This window comes from Rhinoderma darwinii, chromosome 10 (genome assembly GCF_050947455.1).
Source record: "Rhinoderma darwinii isolate aRhiDar2 chromosome 10, aRhiDar2.hap1, whole genome shotgun sequence".
Lineage (NCBI taxonomy): Eukaryota > Metazoa > Chordata > Amphibia > Anura > Rhinodermatidae > Rhinoderma > Rhinoderma darwinii.
Genome location: NC_134696.1, coordinates 59,156,839 through 59,178,522, shown reverse-complemented (window position 1 = coordinate 59,178,522; position 21,684 = coordinate 59,156,839). Strand labels below are relative to the sequence as shown.

Genomic DNA, 21,684 nt, shown 5'->3' with positions numbered 1-21,684 from the left:
AAACAATGTAAACATAAATTATACATATGGGAAATGTAAACTAGTAACTATTTTGTGTGGTATTACTATCTGATTTACAAGCAGTTACATGTAAATTTAGAAAAATGTTAAATTTTGCAAATTATTTCCAAATCTTGTTGTTTTTTACAAATAAATATTGAATTTATCGCCAACATTTTTTCACTAACAACGTACAATATGTCACGAGAAAACAATCTCAGAATCACTTGGATAGGTAAAAGCATTCCCAAGTTATTACTACATAAAGTGACACATCAGATTTGAAAAATTGTCTTCGTCCTGAAGGCCAAAACAGGCTCAGCCCTGAAGGGGTTAATAAATATTACCTTTATTTACTTACAATCGTATTCCCTTAATAAGATTGATGTTGTTATAAGAAAAAGGTAGGTGAGCTGGGTATAACCCTAGTGACCCTGATATAAAGGAGGTAGTAGTAGTGGGCGACACTAGCCAGTGAGCCAGCCCAAACTGTTTTAAATTTATTTCCGTGTTTTGTATAATAAAATTGTATTAAAACGTGGACTGAGATAGTGGACAGGTAACGTACGTACACGGTGTATTGTTGGGCTATACTGTGCGCCTAGACCTTTTGAAGTTCAGACGAGTAACACAATTTTATTTAAGGCTTAATACAGGATATAATTGTAAGCTAACTTAATTTTTTTTTTCTAAGTTATTAACGTCTTTTATTTTGCTTTGTGGCGTGCTGTTCTACGGCGACGAATCGTCGGGCGAGCGAGCAACACATACAAAAGAGTTTGCAGAAGTATCAACCTCTGTGTCCTTCCGGTGAAGTCCAGCTGATCGGGAAAACGCGTTCCGGAAGAATGGACCTTTTTCTAAACAGCGGGGGACAAGGAGGACAACCCAGACGGAGATGACTTCTGGAACAGTGATTTCTTCACACTTAAACACGTCGCCAAAAACAGTACATTCAACACAGTACCCCCCACTACTTACAAGTCAGCAGGAATGCTGTGGTCCACTCTGCTGGACAAGGCTTATGCACATGATAAGATGTGAATTAGCAAGAAGATCGTTTTTAATAAAACCTCTAAACGGCTCCACATGCTCGCTAAACTGATCTGTGTTTACAATTAGACGTGGAAGCCTGGAAACTCAGAAATGAAGAGTGATTCCCCAAATTTTCACTGCCAGTGTTGTGTCAACAATGTGAAGCAGGTTTGTGCTTTGCAGACACATCTGGCAGAAAATGCCCAATGTAAAATTTTAGAGGTAAGCAAATTTGCATGCTGGAATCGCAAGTGATAGTTTTGAGAAATCATGGTGATGATATTGATGCACAGCTGACTGAGTCTTATGCCGTGATCAATGCATTTAAGGATAAGGTGGTATCTACGGATGCAATCATTGCCAAGTTAAATGATGAGCTTGCTGCTAGGTCACAATTAGTAACCACTGTGTCACTAAAGTCAAAGTCTGACTCCGCTATAAGTTTGCCCTCTACAAGGCAAAAAGGGGGAGTAGATAGAGTAATGTCCCAAATCGTGATCCAATCCAGAAACCTGAAGTTAACACTGTTACGAAAGTGTTACGCAAATTTAAGTGTACGATATTTAGAAGTGCGTCTCTAGCCATGCAGCACTTTAAGAGATCATGCACTGTTGACTGCCCTATATCCAGCATGGCATGTACTATTAAATGTTTTGCATGTGCTGGCGCAGGCCATATTGCTAAGTACTGCAAGTGTTTGGGTACTAAGAAATATGGTCATGTAAAATGTTTTAAATGTGGTCAAATGGGACGTATTGCTAGGAACTGCCATGGCATAAGCAACCATGGAAAGTCTAGCAAAATGACAATAGAAAATGTCCACGTTACAACAAATGGTGGATTTAGACAAAATGGCTGCATAAGGGTCTCCTTCCAGCCTTATGTGCTCCACCACGTGCTCAAAGGTCTAAATGACCAACCACAACTGGGGAGGAGTTCAGATGTGAATTTTAAGTAGGCCATAAATGACGCTGTCTGTACTGTGTGTTACCGAAGTGTCGGGATTGTGAATAGACATCGCGTCCCGGATGGAAGCGATGTCTATTCACTCTCAAGACACTTCAGTAAAGTTAATGTGTGAGTAAGTGACAGCACATCGTGATCTCGCAAGATTACTATGTGCTGAGTACATGAATGGAGAGAAGAGTATGATGCTGATTGGTCAGCGTCTGTAATGTCCATGGCTGCGCGCCGTCAGCTCCAATCCGCCCTGACAGCCGCAGCCACGAGTCGGCAAGCGCTGGCCCCAGCCTTCTCCTCAGGAGACGCCAGAGCTCGCTTCCACTCACCTCAGCCGGATCCCGGACTTTTGATGAACTTTGAACCCGTGAGTACCCTGGACTATAAGAGGGGTCCAGCCCCCTGCTTCTATGCCTGAGCGTTGTTGATGTTTCCCAAGTTTGTCTATGTGATGGCCTCCTAGTGTCTTCCTGTTCCCTGCATTCCATACTATCCTGGTCAAGCACTGTGCTGTGCCAAAGTCGTGTCGTACTGTATCCCACGTCTGATCATGGACCCCGCCGGTCGATTCAAGACTATGACGACGTCTCAAGAAATGCAGGCGGATATGCTAGACCTCTGGTCACGACAGGACCAACTCCTCCAGGTGTTGAACATTCTTGCACGTCGGCAGGAAGCACAAGCTGCCGTTCCTCCTACTACACCTCCTGGCAGTGTTGATCCTCAGGCTAAACCTCTTGGCAGTGTTGACCCGCGTGTTTCTTTGACACTTCCTGACCGCTATGATGGAGAAGCAAGTACCTGCCGTGGATTTCTGAATCAGTGCCAGATCCACTTAATTTTCGTCTGATGGGGCAAGGGTCGCTTTCATTATCTCTCTCCTCACTGACAAGGCTCTTGCATGGGCGAACGCGACCGTGACTTCCAAGCCTTCCTCCGGACTTTTCGTATGGTGTTTGAGGAGCCTGGTCGGGTCTCATCTGCAGCGGCTTCTTTGATTAACCTACGCCAAGGACACACCTCCGTGAGTGAGTACGCCATCCACTTCCACACCCTGGCGGGAGAGCTGTTAGGGCATGACCACACGTGGCGGATTTCCTCTGCAACTGTCCGCATCAATGCCGCACAGAATCTGCGTTGCAGATTCTGCTGCGGATCTGCACAAAATGTGCAGAAAATTGATGCGGACTAGCTGCTGCGGACTGCGGTAAAAGTACTTCCCTTCTCCCTATCAGTGCAGGATAGAGAGAAGGGACAGCACTTTCCCTTGTGAAAGTCAAAGAAATTCATACTTACCGCTCGTTGTCTTGGTGACGCGTCCCTCCTTCGGCATCCAGCCCGATCTCCCTGGATGACGCGGCAGTCCATGTGACCGCTGCAGCCTGTTATTAGCCTGTGATTGGCTGCAGCCGTCACTTAGACTGAAACGTCATCCTGGGAGGCCGGACTGGAGACAGAAGCAGGGAGTTCTCGGTAAGTATGAACTTCATTTTTTTTTACAGATACATGTATATTGGGATCGGTAGTCACTGTCCCGTGTGCAGAAACAGTTACTGCCGATCGCTTAACTCTTTCAGCACCCTGGACAGTGACTATTTACTGACGTCTCCTAGCAACGCTCCCGTCATTACGGGAGCCCCATTGACTTCCTCAGTCTGGCTGTAGACCTAGAAATACATAGGTTCAGCCAGAATGAAGAAATGTCAAGTTAAAAAAGCAAGACGGATCCGCAGCACACATAACATGTGCATGACAGCTGCAGACTTCATTGCGGAAATTAGAATCTCCATTGAAGTCAATGGAGAAATTCCGCCATGAGTCCGCCACTGCTCCGCAACAGACAGAGCCTGCTGCGGACACCAAATTCCGCTCCGCAGCCTATGCTCCGCAGCGGAATTTTACGCCTCGTCTAAACGAACACTGCTAAATTAAAGTGTAAGTCAATGGACAAACGGCTCCGCTGCGGATTAACGCTGCGGAGTGTCCGCAGCGGAATTTAAGTGAAATTCCGCCACGTGTGAACCCAGCCTTATGGAACAATGAGGCCCTGGTGGCTGCATTCTGGCATGAACTGGCTCCTAAAATTAAGGACGAGCTTGCCGCTCGGGATCTGCCGTCTACCCTGGATGACCTCATCCTTCTGTCCGCCCAGATTGATATACGGATCCGAGAACACCTCCAAGAGGTTCGACAGGAGGGAGTCCTTCCGAGTCTGGCTTCTACTTTGCAGCAACTCCTGCTGTCCTCAGATGTCGATCCTCCTAAGGAGTATGTGATAACGGACCAGTGTAAGTTATCCACCCAGGAGACAAAAAGCAGACGCACTTCTGTCTTTATTGCGGCCTCGGTGGCCATCTTGTGCGCGTGTGTCCCCAAAGATCCCAAAGACTAGGGTTGCTAGGAGTCTAAATTGTCCATACCTGTGACCATAGTGTCCGGTGAGAGAACGCATCAGGTCTCTGCGTATCTGGAGTCTGAATCCGCTGCTAATTTCATCTGTAGAGACCTGGTGGACCTTCTGCAATTACCCACCACCCCTCTGGAGAGCCCGTTGACAGTTGCTTCCGTAAATGGACTGCCTCTGTCAGACCCGGTTGTAGCTCTGACCAAGCCGCTGAGGCTCCAAGTGGGAGCTCTTCACTCCGAACTTCTGTCGTTCTATGTCCTATCAAAAGCTGTTAACCCTGTGTTGATGGGCCTGCCTTGGCTCCGACTGCATGCCCCAGTCCTGGACTGGAATTCTAGAGAGGTACTCCAGTGGGGCCCTGAGTGTCAAAACCGTTGCCTGGTGCAGATTTGTTTAGTTCAGCCTTCTCTGCCTTGGTCATTAGCAGGATTGCCGAGTCATTATCAGACGTCTTCAGCATGAGGGAGGCGGAGACATTGCCTCCACTTTAGCCGTATAACTGCCCTATTGAACTGATTCCTGGTGCATCCCTTCCCCGTGGTAGGGTATATCCTCTCTCCTTGCCAGAGACTCCATCCATATCCGCCTATGTGAAAGAGAACTTGGAGAGGGGCTTCGTACGAAAGTCTTCCTCCCCGGCAGGAGCCGGGTTCTTCTTTGTCAAAAAGAAAGATGGCTCTCTTCGTCCTTGTATCGACTACCGAGGTCTCAATCAGAATATGGTGAATAATAAATATCCGTTGCCATTGATATCTGAACTGTTAGATCGTATACGTGGTGCCAAGATTTTTTCTAAGCTGGACCTGCGTGGGGCTTACAAACTGGTCTGGATTCGCAAGGGTGATGAATGGAAGACTGCATTTAACACCCGTGATGAGCATGAGTATCTAGTAATGCCCTTCGGCCTGTGTAATGCTCCTGCGGTCTTCCAGGAGTTTGTTAATGACATTTTCCGTGACCTCCTCTATGTTTGTGTAGTAGTCTACCTTGATGACATCTTGATTTTTTCTCCAGATCCTATGATGCATTAGAGACATGTCCATCAAGTTCTGCTATGGTTAAGGGAGAATCGTCTGTACGCCGAGTTGGAGAAGTGCGTGTTTGACAGAGATGCTCTACCCTTTCTGGGCTACATCGTCTCGAATCAAGGTCTCGAGATGGAACCTGAGAGGGTAAAGTCTGTCCTGGAATGGCCACACCTTCAAGGCTTGAGGGCCATACAGCGCTTTTAGGGATTCGCCAATTTTTACAGACCGTTTAATCCAAACTTCTCCTCACTGACTTCTCCCATCTCTAACCTTACTAAGAAGGGTATGAACGCCAAGGTGTGGACTCCTGAGGCAGATTCCGCATTCAATAGCCTGAAGAGTGCCTTCACGTCAGCCTCTATCCTCCATCATCCGGATGTCTCTCTGTGGTTCTCGTTGGAGGTGGACGCATCCTCTGTCGGTGCTGGTGCACTCATGTTCCAGAGTGGTCCCAAGGGCAAGTCAAGGGTATGTGGATATTTATCTAAGCTCTTCTCTTTCACAGAACGCAACTACTCGATTGGGGTCGGGAGTTACAAGCCATCAAATTGGCTCCGGAAGAGTGGAGTCATCTACTAGAGGGCGCAGCTCATCTGATCCTAATTTTTACAGACCACAAGAATCTGACCTACCTCCAGACGGCCCAACTGCTGAACCCTCGTCAGGCCAGGTGGTCACTGTTCTTTACCAGGTTCCAGTTTGAGCTCCATTATCGCCCGGCCGACAAGAATGTGAGGGCCGATTGCCTTGTCCAGGTCTTTCGAGACGGAAGACACCATGGGGATTCCACAGAAGATTATTGATCTGTCTTGCATTGTCTCTGTCAATCCCCTGCAAGTTGGGGACATTCCTGCAGGGAGGACTTTTGTGCGCCTGGCTGATTGTGGACGATTCCTCCTCTGGGGACACCCCTCTAGACTGGCAGGTCACGCGGGGTCCGTAAGACCCGGGATCTGATTGCTCATCATTTCTGGTGGCCCACGCTGCCCAAGGACATTATGGACTTTGTTTCCTCCTGTTCTGTATGTGCAGCCAACAAGGCCGCTCACTCCAGACCTGCTGGTCTGCTTCAGCCATTGCCTGTGCCCGATGCTCCCTGGCAGCATATAGCTATGGACTTTATTACGGACCTGCCTTTCTCTGCCAGATGCAGTACTGTCTGGGAGGTGGTGGATCGATTTTCGAAGATGGCCCACTTCGTTCCTCTGACCGGTCTTCCTTCTGCTCCTCAGCTGGCCAAGCTGTTCATCCAACACATCTTCCGCCTGCACGGCTTACCGCAGCATATTGTGTCTGATCGAGGGGTTCCGTTTACCTCGAAGTTCTGGAGAGCCCCCTGCGGACTCCTCGGTGTGAAGTTGGACTTTTCCTCGGCCTATCATCCTTAGTCCAATAGTCAGGTCGAGAGGATCAATCAGATCTTGGAGAACTACCTACGCCACTTCATCTCCAAGTAGCATGATGACTGGGTGCAGTTGCTTCTGTGGGCTGAGATCTCTTACAACAATCATACCAGCGACTCCACACTAAAGACACCGTAGCTTATTGTCTATGGCCAGCACCCACTAATTCCTCTCCCGGTCCCTGTTACGTCCGAGGTGCCAGCTGCTGACACGGTCTTTGGGGACTTTCTGCAGATCTGGCAGCAGACTCGATCCTCCATCCTGCTGGCAGTCGACCGCATAAAGCGGAGGGCGGACACAAGGAGAATAGAACCCCCTAAGTTTTTTTCCTGGCACGAAGATCTGGCTGTCCTCCAGGAATATTCGACTGAGAGTGCCATCGTACAAAGGTTCCTCGGTCCCTTCGAGATCCTCCAGCAGATCAACCCTGTTGTCTACAAGCTTCGGATGCCTCCTACCCTCAAGATCCCCAACTCCTTCCATGGTTCTCTCCTGAAGCCAGTGGTTCTGAACCGCTTTACCAAGACTCCAAGCCCTGCGGTTGCCGCCAACGACCCTTCAGACACCTTCGTGGTTAAGGAGATCTTGGACATTAAAAAAGTAAGAGGAAGAACCTTTTATTTAGTAGATTGGAAGTGGTTTGGTCCAGAAGAGAGGTCCTGGGAGCCAGAGGAGAATCTCAATGCTCCTACTCTCATTAAGAGGTTTCTCTCTCGTTCTGGTCCCAAGAGGAGGGGGCGTAAGGGAGGGGATACTGTAACGTCCGTGGTGGCTGACCACAAACTCCTTCCATCCAGTCGACGCCCTTCTCTCAAGAGATGTCTGCACATACGGCCGTCCTGCTCCACAGTGACCACCAGGGTGCGCTCACGAGCTCAGTCCAGACTTGAGAAGCCAGAGCGCACACATGTTGGTAGTTGAGCTGATTGCTTCAGAGCACCCTGGGCTATAAGAAGGTCCCAGCCCCATCCTCCCACGCCTGAGCTTTGTTGTCTATTCCTAGTCTGTCTATGTGATGGCCTCCTAGTGTGTTACGTATACCTGTTCCTGTACCTATTTCAGTTCCTGTTCCTAGAATTCCATACCTTCCTGGTCGAGCACTGTGCTGTGCCAAAGTTGTGTCGTGTTGTATCCATGTCTGACCTGCTTCACCTCGCCTGACGTCTGTCTGCTGCCTAGTCCCAGCCGAGCGTGCCCTGCTGCTGTCTGAGATGCGACAGGTACCTATACGAACTATAGACTTTCACCTGCGCCCTCTTGGCCAGCTGCCTTACGGCCAATGTGGTATGGCCCAGTGGGTCCACAGACCCTTCGTGACAATGATTACTGGGTGCAGTTGCTCCCATGGGCTGAATCTTCCTACAATAATCACACCAGTGAGTCCACAAGGAATACACCGTTCTTCATTGTCTACGGCCAGCACCCACGAATACCTCTCCCGGTGCCCGATACTTCCTAGGTACCAGCGGCTGACTCCGCTTTTAGGGACTTCATGCAGATCTGGCAGCAGACTCGATCCTCCATCCTAATGGCAGTCGAGCGCACGAAACGGAAGGCGGACACAAGGAGAAGAGAACCTCTTTAGTTTCTTCCTGGCACGAGGGTCTGGCTGTCTTCCAGGAATATCCGGCTAAGGGTGCCATCATGCAAATTTGCTCCCAGGTTCCTCAGACCCTTCGAGATCCTACAGCAGATCAACCCTGTCGCCTGCAAGCATTGGCTACCTCCTACCCTCAAGATCCCCAACTCCTTCCATGTCTCCCTACTGAAGCCGGTGATTCTGAACCACTATACCAAAACTCCAAGCCCTGTGGTTGTCTCCAGCGGTCCTTCAGACACCTTTGCGGTTAAGGAGATCTTGGACATCAAAAAAGTGAGAGGAAAGACTTTTTATTTGGTGGATTGGAGGGGGTTTGGTCCTGAAGAGAGGTCTTGGGAGCCAGAGGAGAACCTGAATGCTCCTACTCTTCTGAAGAAGTTTCTCTCTCGCTCTGGTCCCAAGAAGATGGGGTGTAAGAGGGGGAATACTGTAATGTCCGTGGCTGTGGGACATCAGCTCCAATCCCCCCGACAGCCGCAGCCACGAGTCAGCAAGCGCTGGCACCAGCCTCTTCCTCAGGAGACAACGCTCGCTTCCACTCACCTCAGCCGGATCCCGTAGGGTGCGCACGCACGCTCGTGCCTGCTCTTAAAGGGGCAGCACACGCACCGGACTTAAGATGAACTTTGAGCACGTGAGTACCCTGGACTATAAGAGGGGTCCAGCCCCCTGCTTCTCTGCCTGAGCATTGTTGATGTTTCCCAATTTGTCTATGTGATGGCCTCCTAGTATCTTCCTGTTCCAGTTCCCTGCGTTTCATACTATCCTGGTCGAGCACTGTGCTGTGCCAAAGTCGTGTCGTGCTGTATCCCACGTCTGACCTGCTTCACCTTGCCTGACGTCTACCTGCTGCCTAGTCCCAGCCGAGCCTGCCTTACTGCTGTCCGAGCTGCCACAGATACCTTTTCAAACTATAGACATTGTCCTGCGTCCTGTTGGCCAGCTACCTTACTGCCAAGGCGGTACGGCCAAGTGAGTCCACAGACCCTTCGTGACAGTGTCATAGACTTCTCTTTACAACACCCACTTGGTCAAAAGCTAAAAAATGCCCAGTTGGGCATTAAGAAAGTCATTAGCATAAATCTAAAATTGCTCATAACTTGGTAAAAATGGATAGTTTTTCTAACTAAAAACCACTTCTGTTATCTACATTACAGCACCGATCACATTATGTAGGAGATAGGGCACTTATATTGTGGTGACAGAGCCTCTTTAACAGGAGTGTTCCTTTAGGAACATTTGGAGAGGGGGAGGTAACCCTGGCATTACACCCATATCTTGATTTTAAGATAATGGATTTGGTAAGATAGGGATATAGTTCCACAAACCTGAGAATTGTGAGAAACCACAAAAACAGTGCTTCCTCCACAGCTCCCCTCGGATATCCTGACCAACACCAGTGTTGTGATACCGAGGGGTCCTGTGATATGAAGACTAATCCAATGCTCTCCTCAAGACATGGGTCAAGGGTATTGGTGTTGGTATCAGATGCAGAATGTTTCATATACCATCCACGCGACTAACTGCACCGAAAGTCTCATTCTCGTAGTAATCATGTACTTTGGACTGTTTTTCATGTACAGACGAATGAAAGGACTGATTGACCAAGTACAACAAGGTCAAGCAGAAAGCCATGAATATATTCGTAGACGGAGTTTAAAGACATACTGATACAGTGTAAAACAAAAAAGAAAAACTATATCAGAAATATAACCAGGCACTCTTGGGTCATTGAAAAATTATGAAATTTTATTTATTATTAAAACTCCAATTATTTAGAGAATATAAATGTATTCACACAATTTAAAACATTTTTGTCTCCTGGCCAGGAAAAGGTTACATACAGATACAAAATATACTAATAAGTAGGAAGCATAGATGTACACCTTGTTTTCCCCACAAATCGGGGTAAATGGCAAGAAAATAGATCCCAGAAAAAATCGCTAGGTTGAATTCACACCTGCGTTTTTTTCCCTTTGCACATACTTATGTGTATTTCCTCCAAAAAATGACAGCAATTCTTGTCAAAAGAGCGTGTAGTAGATTTATGAGGAAGGCCTTCCCATATATGAAAGAAGCATACCCCTATAAAAATAAAACTGTCATTCAGTAAGGGGTTTGTATTTTTTATTTGTGTGTGGCTCTCATTCCTCCCTTTCAAGGATCAATCTTGCCTCAGGGATCAGGGGTAATAGACAGTCTATTTCTTAGACCATTACGGTCAAAATATATTCCTCCCGATCCTTATAATAATCACAGAGAGCTCCGTTCTTAATGATTTTATACTGCTTTTACCTTTAAACATGCACAAAGAGACGTGGAAGAGCAGCAGGCACAATTTGAAGCTCCAATGCCTCTCACCAGGTGGTATTCAGGTGAGATTCCGCCCATAAGCTCATACCTTCCTTCAAGCCTTTAGGATTGAGTTCTTCAATATAGGCTTTATTACGTCTCCGACATGCAAGGTTGCTCCACAGAAACATGTAGAGGTATTAGATCCAAAAGAAAGAGGGGCCCACACTTTCAAAAAGGTGATTTTCCAAACCATATAGTATCCATATAGTATCCTTTTTCGTGCGATGTTCCCAACACGGCCAGGGATTCACAAGGCAGAGTCTCGACGTCACTACCCGCCTTGCTTGATTAGGTCAGCTGACGCGTTTCATCCCTTATCGGGATTTCCTCAGAGCTGTCTTAGCAAGTCCAGCCAGATTCAGTGCATTTATAGGGTCCAACGTGCTTTCATTGGATCTATAGTTGGGAATAAAATATCCTGTACCGAAGGTCTATGCTATTGCAAGATTACCCTCGTATTCCTTCAACGAAGTGACAACAATAATTTTCTTTCTACATCAAAAAATATATGTTAAGGAAAAAACTGACAATCAATTAGTTCGATATTAATGAACATTTTAATCCCTATATAGATCGTGCATAATCAGTAATGTCCCTCATACGCTAATATATATGTGAAACTCGAGTTTTGGAGAAAATTACTTCCTGCCTAAATAAAGTTAAATAATATTACCCAAGTTATACATTTCATATTTCACATATTTTTTGAGATGTTAAATACAAATATTTTTCCTTTTAATAAAAGAAAAAAGAGAAAAAGAAAAACTTTTCTTTCCATATTTTTACATAGAGAGACATAGATACGAAGAGCTTTTAAATATTACATTTTTGTTTATTACATTTTTATTTAGTCAAGATATTCAAGCCCGTTTTTTTGCAAATAACCCATAAATATAGTTCCATTATATGAGTAAATTCTCAATTTTATGACAAAAATTATGGGTGGAGTTCGTTGAGCCCTCCCGGGACAGCAGGGAGGGGGCTCATACCCAAAAGGGCAACAAAGTCCCAAGTCCCCACTAACCCCGGAAGGAACACGAAAAACCCCCACACCTCCAAAAGTCTAAGGAGACATCAAGGGACAAAGTGTCAATCAACGTACACAACGTATTTTAATCCCTGTATAGATGGAGGACAGTCCATGGTGTGCCCTCACATGGAAATACATATGGATCTCTAGTGTAGGAGAGAGTTGTTTACTACCTGAATATACTTTAATGCCATTACAAAAATTGTACATTTTATATTGCAAATTTTTACAAAGAGATATATATGGGTAAAGTCAATAAGCATTTCATACTGAGTATCCAAATACTTATGCCAGTTATTCTATATGAAGTTTCCTTGAGCCATTGCTCCATAGGTATGATTCCACTCCATCTATGAATTATCAATTCGATGACCGAAGAACATGCGGACGGAATCAAACCAACGTTCCAGGGAAGGCAGGGAGGGGGCTCTTATACCTGGAGGGGCAACAGAACCCGGGTCCCCACCAATCCTGGGAGGCAAGCATATAATTCCCCACACATTCAATCATCAAGGAACAGGATAAATGAACAATCCATAAAAAATCAAAGTATGTACTTAGATGGAATGAAGTTCTCTATTAACCCCCACTACCCATTAATCCTCGGATATGTCACTTATGTACTCCTCCTCATATGAAGAAACTCCTTAGTACGAGGGAAACAAAAGGGAAGATAAGTCATTTATCTGAAAAGTGGCCTGTTCTATATTTATGAGCAAAACCCACCCCATCAGTTTTGCCTTTTGGCCCTCAAATTGATTATTCCAAGAGATATTCCATACTTCTTGTTAATCGATGAGAATTACCGAGTATGGATCCAGTCAATCATGCGCCCCCTAGGATCAAAAAATTTTTTTCATATCTTTTTATCACATCATGGGATATATATGAAATGGGAGGGGGCCGGAGGAGACCTCTAAAGACGCTGGAAAACAGCCATCCCAGAGGAGGTCCACATGCTACCTCCCAAATGGAAAATTAAAGAAACATATTGAATTTTATTTCATTGTTTAATCCTCTAGGGTTTAGGGTACCCAGTGTATAGATCCACATGGTCTCCTTCTGTAAAAGTATACGATTGCGATCACCTCCTCTTCTATCCCCAAACAGTTGGTAGATCCCCATGAATTTTAGGCCCGCAGGTGATTGCTCATGGTGTGTTTTAAAATGTGCTGCCAATGGATTTTTTATATCTCCCTTTGAAATATCCAAAATGTGTTCATTTATGCGTATGTGCAGTTCTCGTTTGGTTTTCCCAATATATTGTTTTCCACAAGGGCAGATAATCGAGTACACAACCATCGTGGAACGACAGTTAATATAATTAAGGACTTTAAATTCCCTTTTGTGTTCACTATCCGAGAAAGTATTTGACTTCAGCACGTATTTACAACATCTACACGAACCACACATGAACATTCCCTTGGGGCGTTTTTGTAGCCATGCCTCATTTTCTGGAGTTCTTCTCTTGAACTCCGAGCTGACTAGTATGTCTCTCAATGTAGGGGCCTTCCTGGGAACCATACTCGGTGTATCTCCAACTATTTGATTAATTTTTTGGTCCAAAGTTAAATGTGGCCAGTTTTTTATCATCAAGTTACGCAAAATTTCCCAATGGGACCCATATCTTGAAATGAATCTAACTCTCTTGTCCTCATTATTCCTTTTATTTCTTTGAAGGATTTCCTGTCTATTATGTCTTAATGCCCTATTGTATCCCTTCTTGATTAACTTCTTGGGGTACCCCCTATTCTCAAAACGAGACGATAGGTCTTCTGCTTCATTCTTAAAGTCCTTTAATTCCGAACAGTTACGCCGAATTCTAAGGAATTCACTTATTGGGATCCCCCTAATCTGAGATACAGGATGGTGACTACTTGCTGCTAATAGGGTATTACCCGATGTTGGTTTCCGATATGTAGTTGTTTTCAATTTGTTTTCCACCTTATAGATGTTAAGATCTAGGAAACTAATAGTATCTTTACTATGAGTGAATGTCAAAAAGATATTTAAGTTATTTATATTCAAATCCTTGATGAACTCTTCCAGTGATTCAAGGGAACCCCTCCAACACAACAGGATATCATCCATGTATCTAAGCCAAGTTCGGGCACACTTCCTAAAGAGGGGGTGAGGGTACACAATAAATTCCTCCCACCACCCCAGATGTAGGCAGGCATACGATGGTGCACAAGAGGACCCCATAGCTGTTCCATGTGTCTGGCGATAATACTTGCCATCAAAGGAAAAACAATTATGATTTAAAATGAACTCTAACATTTCTATAATAAATTCGTTCTGATGGGCCCAATCACCCCCCCTCCTCTCCAAAAAGTGTGCAGCTGCTCTTAAGCCAATGTCATGTGGGATCGAAGTATACAATGATTCTACATCTAATCCAACAAGAAGAAAATCCTCATCGATTCTCAGATTATAAATTTTGTTAAGGAGATCTCCTGTATCCAATACAAAAGAAGGAAGTGTACGGACAAAGGGTTTTAGTTTCTCATCTATGTATTTTCCAAGGTGATAAATGACTTATCTTCCCTTTTGTTTCCCTCGTACTAAGGAGTTTCTTCATATGAGGAGGAGTACATAAGTGACATATCCGAGGATTAATGGGTAGTGGGGGTTAATAGAGAACTTCATTCCATCTAAGTACATACTTTGATTTTTTATGGATTGTTCATTTATCCTGTTCCTTGATGATTGAATGTGTGGGGAATTATATGCTTGCCTCCCAGGATTGGTGGGGACCCGGGTTCTGTTGCCCCTCCAGGTATAAGAGCCCCCTCCCTGCCTTCCCTGGAACGTTGGTTTGATTCCGTCCGCATGTTCTTCGGTCATCGAATTGATAATTCATAGATGGAGTGGAATCATACCTATGGAGCAATGGCTCAAGGAAACTTCATATAGAATAACTGGCATAAGTATTTGGATACTCAGTATGAAATGCTTATTGACTTTACCCATATATATCTCTTTGTAAAAATTTGCAATATAAAATGTACAATTTTTGTAATGGCATTAAAGTATATTCAGGTAGTAAACAACTCTCTCCTACACTAGAGATCCATATGTATTTCCATGTGAGGGCACACCATGGACTGTCCTCCATCTATACAGGGATTAAAATACGTTGTGTACGTTGATTGACACTTTGTCCCTTGATGTCTCCTTAGACTTTTGGAGGTGTGGGGGTTTTTCGTGTTCCTTCCGGGGTTAGTGGGGACTTGGGACTTTGTTGCCCTTTTGGGTATGAGCCCCCTCCCTGCTGTCCCGGGAGGGCTCAACGAACTCCACCCATAATTTTTGTCATAAAATTGAGAATTTACTCATATAATGGAACTATATTTATGGGTTATTTGCAAAAAAACGGGCTTGAATATCTTGACTAAATAAAAATGTAATAAACAAAAATGTAATATTTAAAAGCTCTTCGTATCTATGTCTCTCTATGTAAAAATATGGAAAGAAAAGTTTTTCTTTTTCTCTTTTTTCTTTTATTAAAAGGAAAAATATTTGTATTTAACATCTCAAAAAATATGTGAAATATGAAATGTATAACTTGGGTAATATTATTTAACTTTATTTAGGCAGGAAGTAATTTTCTCCAAAACTCGAGTTTCACATATATATTAGCGTATGAGGGACATTACTGATTATGCACGATCTATATAGGGATTAAAATGTTCATTAATATCGAACTAATTGATTGTCAGTTTTTTCCTTAACATATATTTTTTGATGTAGAAAGAAAATTATTGTTGTCACTTCGTTGAAGGAATACGAGGGTAATCTTGCAATAGCATAGACCTTCGGTACAGGATATTTTATTCCCAACTATAGATCCAATGAAAGCACGTTGGACCCTATAAATGCACTGAATCTGGCTGGACTTGCTAAGACAGCTCTGAGGAAATCCCGATAAGGGATGAAACGCGTCAGCTGACCTAATCAAGCAAGGCGGGTAGTGACGTCGAGACTCTGCCTTGTGAATCCCTGGCCGTGTTGGGAACATCGCACGAAAAAGGATACTATATGGATACTATATGGTTTGGAAAATCACCTTTTTGAAAGTGTGGGCCCCTCTTTCTTTTGGATCTAATACCTCTACATGTTTCTGTGGAGCAACCTTGCATGTCGGAGACGTAATAAAGCCTATATTGAAGAACTCAATCCTAAAGGCTTGAAGGAAGGTATGAGCTTATGGGCGGAATCTCACCTGAATACCACCTGGTGAGAGGCATTGGAGCTTCAAATTGTGCCTGCTGCTCTTCCACGTCTCTTTGTGCATGTTTAAAGGTAAAAGCAGTATAAAATCATTAAGAACGGAGCTCTCTGTGATTATTATAAGGATCGGGAGGAATATATTTTGACCGTAATGGTCTAAGAAATAGACTGTCTATTACCCCTGATCCCTGAGGCAAGATTGATCCTTGAAAGGGAGGAATGAGAGCCACACACAAATAAAAAATACAAACCCCTTACTGAATGACAGTTTTATTTTTATAGGGGTATGCTTCTTTCATATATGGGAAGGCCTTCCTCATAAATCTACTACACGCTCTTTTGACAAGAATTGCTGTCATTTTTTGGAGGAAATACACATAAGTATGTGCAAAGGGAAAAAAACGCAGGTGTGAATTCAACCTAGCGATTTTTTCTGGGATCTATTTTCTTGCCATTTACCCCGATTTGTGGGGAAAACAAGGTGTACATCTATGCTTCCTACTTATTAGTATATTTTGTATCTGTATGTAACCTTTTCCTGGCCAGGAGACAAAAATGTTTTAAATTGTGTGAATACATTTATATTCTCTAAATAATTGGAGTTTTAATAATAAATAAAATTTCATAATTTTTCAATGACCCAAGAGTGCCTGGTTATATTTCTGATATAGTTTTTCTTTTTTGTTTTACACATATATATCTTTCAGAATTGGCACCGTGTGATATTGATATCGCATTTATTGTTGGGTTTTCTATTGGGTATGGTTTTCTAAACCTAATCTTGTTTTATACTGATACAGTGCTGCGACCCGGAATTGTTTATTGTGTATATATATTTGTAAAGTGTAAATGTAATGTCCATAGCTGCTGGGGGGTGTCAGCTCCAACCTCCCGCTGACAGCCGCAGCCACGAGTTGGCAAGCGCTGGCCCCAGCCTCCTCCTCAGGAGACGCCAGCGCTCGCATCCACTCACCTCTGCCGGATCCTGTAGGGTGCGCACGCACGCTCGTTCCCGCTCTTAAAGGGGCAGTGCACGCACCGGACCTCATGGACGACCTTTGACCCGTGAGTACCCTGGACTATAAGAGGGATCCAGCCCCCTAGTTCTATGCCTGAGCGTTGTTGTGTTTCCTTAGTCTGTCTATGCAAATTGGTCCCCTAGTGTTTCCTGCTCCCAGTGTTTCCTGTTCATGTATCCCGATCTAGTGCCGTGCTTGCTATTGTCGTGTCGTGCTGGATACCACGCTTGACTGCCTACCCACGCCTGTCGTCCACCTGCTGCCTAGTTCCTGCCAAGCTACTGTCCGTGCTGCCACAGGTATCCTATATACCATAGACTCAGACCTGCGCCCTATTGGCCAGCTGCCTTACCGCCAAGGCGGTACGGCCCAGTGGGTCCACAGACCCTTCGTGACAGTAAATTTGAATCAAAGGGTCGTACAAATACTTCCAAGGTATACATATAGACATTCTAGGTTTTGATATGTGTCCGCAACATAGGTATATTCAGTGAGGACATGCCTGTCCCATAGTGAGTGAGTATGTTTGTGTAGGCGGGCATATATTTACAGCCTGTAGTCACCCCATTTACATGTGTACCTTTCACATGTTTATGGAAGAGTAGTGGGAGATGCTGTTTGAGCATGAATCTCTATATGTACATATACCTATGGTTTGGGGGGAATATTTTTGTATGTTTGGTTACACTTTGTTTGTATGATTGGGTAGTGTGTAGGAACCCATAGGGACAGGAATAGGTAAGGTACACACACACACCCTTGTAGGTAATTGCCACCTCAACCTTGGAACTGGTATGGTCCATTTGATGATGGATTGAATGTTAGAGGGGAAATGGAAGGCGATGCTCCACCCCACAATTAGAGAAGGGGGGCTGTGTAGCACTATATACAGGGGGGATTGCTGTGTAGCACCATATACAAGGGGAGGGGGATTGCTGTTTAGCAGTATACACAAGGGAGGGGAGATTGCTGTGTGGCAGTATATACAAGGGGAGGGGAATTGCTGTTTAGCAGTAGATACAAGGGGAGGGTGGATTGCTGTTTGACAGTATATACAAAGGGCATGGGGATTGCTGTGTGACAGTATATACAAGGGGAGAAGGGATGTGTGGCAGTACATACAAGGGGAAGGGGGGGTCTATGTAGCAGTATATACAAGGGGAGAGGGGGACTGTGTAGCACTATATACAGGGGGATTGCTGAATAGCACCATATATAAGGGGAGGGGAAATTGCTGTCTGGCAGTATATACAAGGGGAGGGCGGATGTGTGGCAGTATATACAAGGGGAAGGGGGGCTCTGTAGCAGTATATACAAGGAGGAGGGGGACTGTGTAGCACTATATACAGGGGTATTGCTGTGTAGCATCATATATAAGGGGAGGGGGATATTTAGCAATATATACAAGGGGAGGGGGAATTGCTGTGTGGCAGTATATACAAGGGGAGGGGGGCTGTGTGGCAGTATATACAAGGGGAGGGGAGATTGCTGTGTGGCAGTATATACAAGAAGAGGGGGGATTGCTGTGTGACAGTTTATACAAGGGGAGGGGGATGTGTGGCAGTATATACAAGGGGAGGGGGATTGCTGTGTGGCAGTATATACAAGAAGAGGGGGGATTGCTGTGTGACAGTTTATACAAGGGGAGGGGGGATTGCTGTGTGGCAGTATATACAAGGGGGGATTGCTGTTTAGCGATGTATACATGGGAGGGGCATTGTTGCAAGACGGTATTTATAAGGAAGGGGAAGGGGGTTGCTGTGTGACAGTATATACAAGGGGAGTGGGGATTGCTGTGTGGCAATATATACAAGGGGAGGGAGATTGCTGTTTAGAAGTATATAGAAGGGGAGGGGGAACAGGTGTTTGACAGTATATAAAAGGGGAAGAGGGATTGCTGTGTGACAGTATATACAAGGGGAGGGGGATTTCTGTGTGACAGTATATACAAGGGAAGGGGGATTGCTTTGTGACAGTATATAAAAGGGGAGGGGGGGTTTGCTGTGTGGCAGTATATACAAGGGGAGGGGGATTGCTGTGTGGCAGTATATACAAGGGGGCTACATGGCATTATCTACAGGGGGGCCGAGTGGCGCTATTTACAGGGGGCTGCATGGCGCTATCTACAGGGGGGCTGTGTGGCGCTATCTATAGGAGGCTGTGTGTGGCGCTATCTACAGAGGGGCTGTGTGGCACTATCTACAGGGGGACTGTGTGGCGCTATCTGTGGGGGGGCTGTATGTGGCAGTATCTACAGGGAGGGGGTGTGACGCTATCTACAGGGAGGGGGTGTGTTGCTATCTACAGGGGCTCTGTGTGGCGCTATCTACAGGAACGGGGCATGTTGCTATCTACAGGGGGTCTGTGTGGTGCTATCTACAGGGGTCTGTGTTGTGCTATCTATAAGGACAGTGGTGTAATGAGGGATTCTCTCATTGATGCCTATGATTGGTGTTTATAACTGTCTATTTTACTGGTGGACTTGTAATATTATAGTATTTAAAAAAGTAATTAAAACTAATTTAAAATAAGTTTTCCTATTCTCTTATTTAGTCGCTATATGGGTTTGTGCACATGATAACGACCATTACGTCTGAAATTACGGAGCTGTTTTCAGGAGAAAACAGCTCCTGCATGTCAGACGTAATTACTCGTACTCGCGTTTTGCGAGGGGTCAATTACGGGCGTAAATTGGAACTGTTCTTCATTGGATTCAATGAAAAACGGCTCAAATTATGCCCCAAGAAGTGTCCTGCACTTCTTTGCCGAAGCAGTCATTTTACGTGTCATCTTTTGACAGCGACGCGTAAAATTAAAGGTTGTCGGCACAGTACGTCGGCAAACCCATTCAAATGAATGGGCAGATGTTTGCCGACGTATTGGAGCCGTATTTTCAGACGTAAATCGAGGCTTAAAACGCCTCGTTTACGTCTGAAAATAGGTTGTGTGAACCCAGCCTATTAGCGTTTACTGGGGCTATTACTGTTGATCATCAGATCGCCCACCATTGATGGAGACTTGCCCTGCTCCCTAACTGCCCCGCTCAGGAGCTGCCAAGACTTAGAGGGAACATTGATCCCAAGGAATATTAGCTGTTTGGTTGGTCATATTATTAAATGGGTCGTGGAGCACTAGTGGACAGCCATGGGTATAATACAAGCTGGGTTGTGGAAAACATATAAGTGAGACATGCCAGGTCAAAGTAGAGGGAAACAGAGTAGAAGAGATAAGTAAGGCCTTCCTTGGACACTAAAGGATACTGAGAGAGGCCTAAAATAAAGCCTGGGGTGTTATCAAGGTTTCCTCAGTAACCCCCTTTTGGCCCTTTCAGTACCAGTACATGTTTTATGTTGTGTATAGTGACCAGGGTCGCTTAAAAGATCATGTGGCTTCCCACAAAAGATGTGCACTGAAGAAAATATCATGGGTGAGGCCCCATGCACATGATCGTAAAAACACCCGTAATCACCATAGACTTCTATTGGCCTTGGGTACCTCCCCGTTTGCCCGGGCCGTTGAAAAATATAGAACATGTCCTATTTTAGGCCATAATTACGGCACGGGCAGGCCCATAGAAGTCTATGGGGCTCCCGTAATTACGGGTGACTACGTGTGTGCACCCGTAATTACGGAAGCGTTGCTAGGCGACGTCAGTGGATAGTCACTGTCCAGGGTGCTGAAAGAGTTAAACGATCGGCAGTAACTCTTTCAGCACCCTGGACAGTGGCTACTGATCACAATATAGATCAACCTGTAAAAAAAAAAGACGTTCATACTTACCCAGAACCTGCTTCTTCCTCCAGTCTGGCCTCCTGGGATGACGTTACAGCCCATGTGACCGCTGCAGCCAATCACAGGCCAATCAGAGGCTGCAGCGGTCACATGGACTGCCGCATCATCCAGGGTGGTCGGGCTGGATGTCGAAAGAGGGACGCGTCACCTAGATGAATTTCTTTTACTTTTACTACGGAAAGGGCTGTCCCTTCTCTCTATCCTGCACTGATAGAGAGACGGGGCTGCCGATTAGTGCAGTGCAATTTTGCATAAAAAACGTGCCTGTAAATATGGATGGAATACTGGTGACAACGGACCCGTATTTACGGGCACGGGTCCGTAAATACTGGTGCAATATGGGTCGAATACGTGTGACCAAGGACCCGTATTTACACCAGTATTTATGGGAGGACAAAAATACGTTCGTGTGCATGAGGCCTTAGGGAGCGAACATTTCCCTGGGTCAGCCCCAATCCCACTGCACATTACCACACTGCATCAAAAACAAATAAATAAATAAAAACTTACCTTTCTCTCTCCACTGGAGTACTGTGAGGGGCACAGACTGCTGTCAAAAGTAAGATAGAGGTATTTAGATGACCACTGCCACTGGTCAAAGGTCAGACGGTTGTAAGGGTAGCAGTACTCTCATTGCAAAAGCACCTGTGGCAAAGGTACATAAGCAGGATATGTATCTATGTAGTTAATTGCTTCTCAAACTTTTTATACTCAGGGTAAACAGAGGCGACGAAATAAAAAAATTGTGCAAAATACAAAACAGCATTACTATTTGCAATTTACATAGTAAGGCCCCATAAACACGACCATAATTTTGATCCG

The 21,684-nt window shown here is 45.1% G+C and overlaps 1 protein-coding gene across 3 annotated transcripts in view; it reads right to left on the bottom strand.

Annotated features, from left to right (window-relative positions):
• Nucleotides 1–21,684, bottom strand: part of CACNG7 (calcium voltage-gated channel auxiliary subunit gamma 7) — a 148,590-nt gene that overhangs the window by 70,715 nt on the left and 56,191 nt on the right. The window contains exon 2 of one of the 3 annotated variants that reach the window (XM_075838866.1): nt 21,373–21,507. The exons of the other annotated variants lie outside the window; for them this stretch is intronic. The gene's annotated coding sequence lies outside the window, so the exon portion shown is untranslated. The remainder of the gene's footprint in view (nt 1–21,372; nt 21,508–21,684) is intronic. 3 annotated transcript variants of the gene reach the window in all.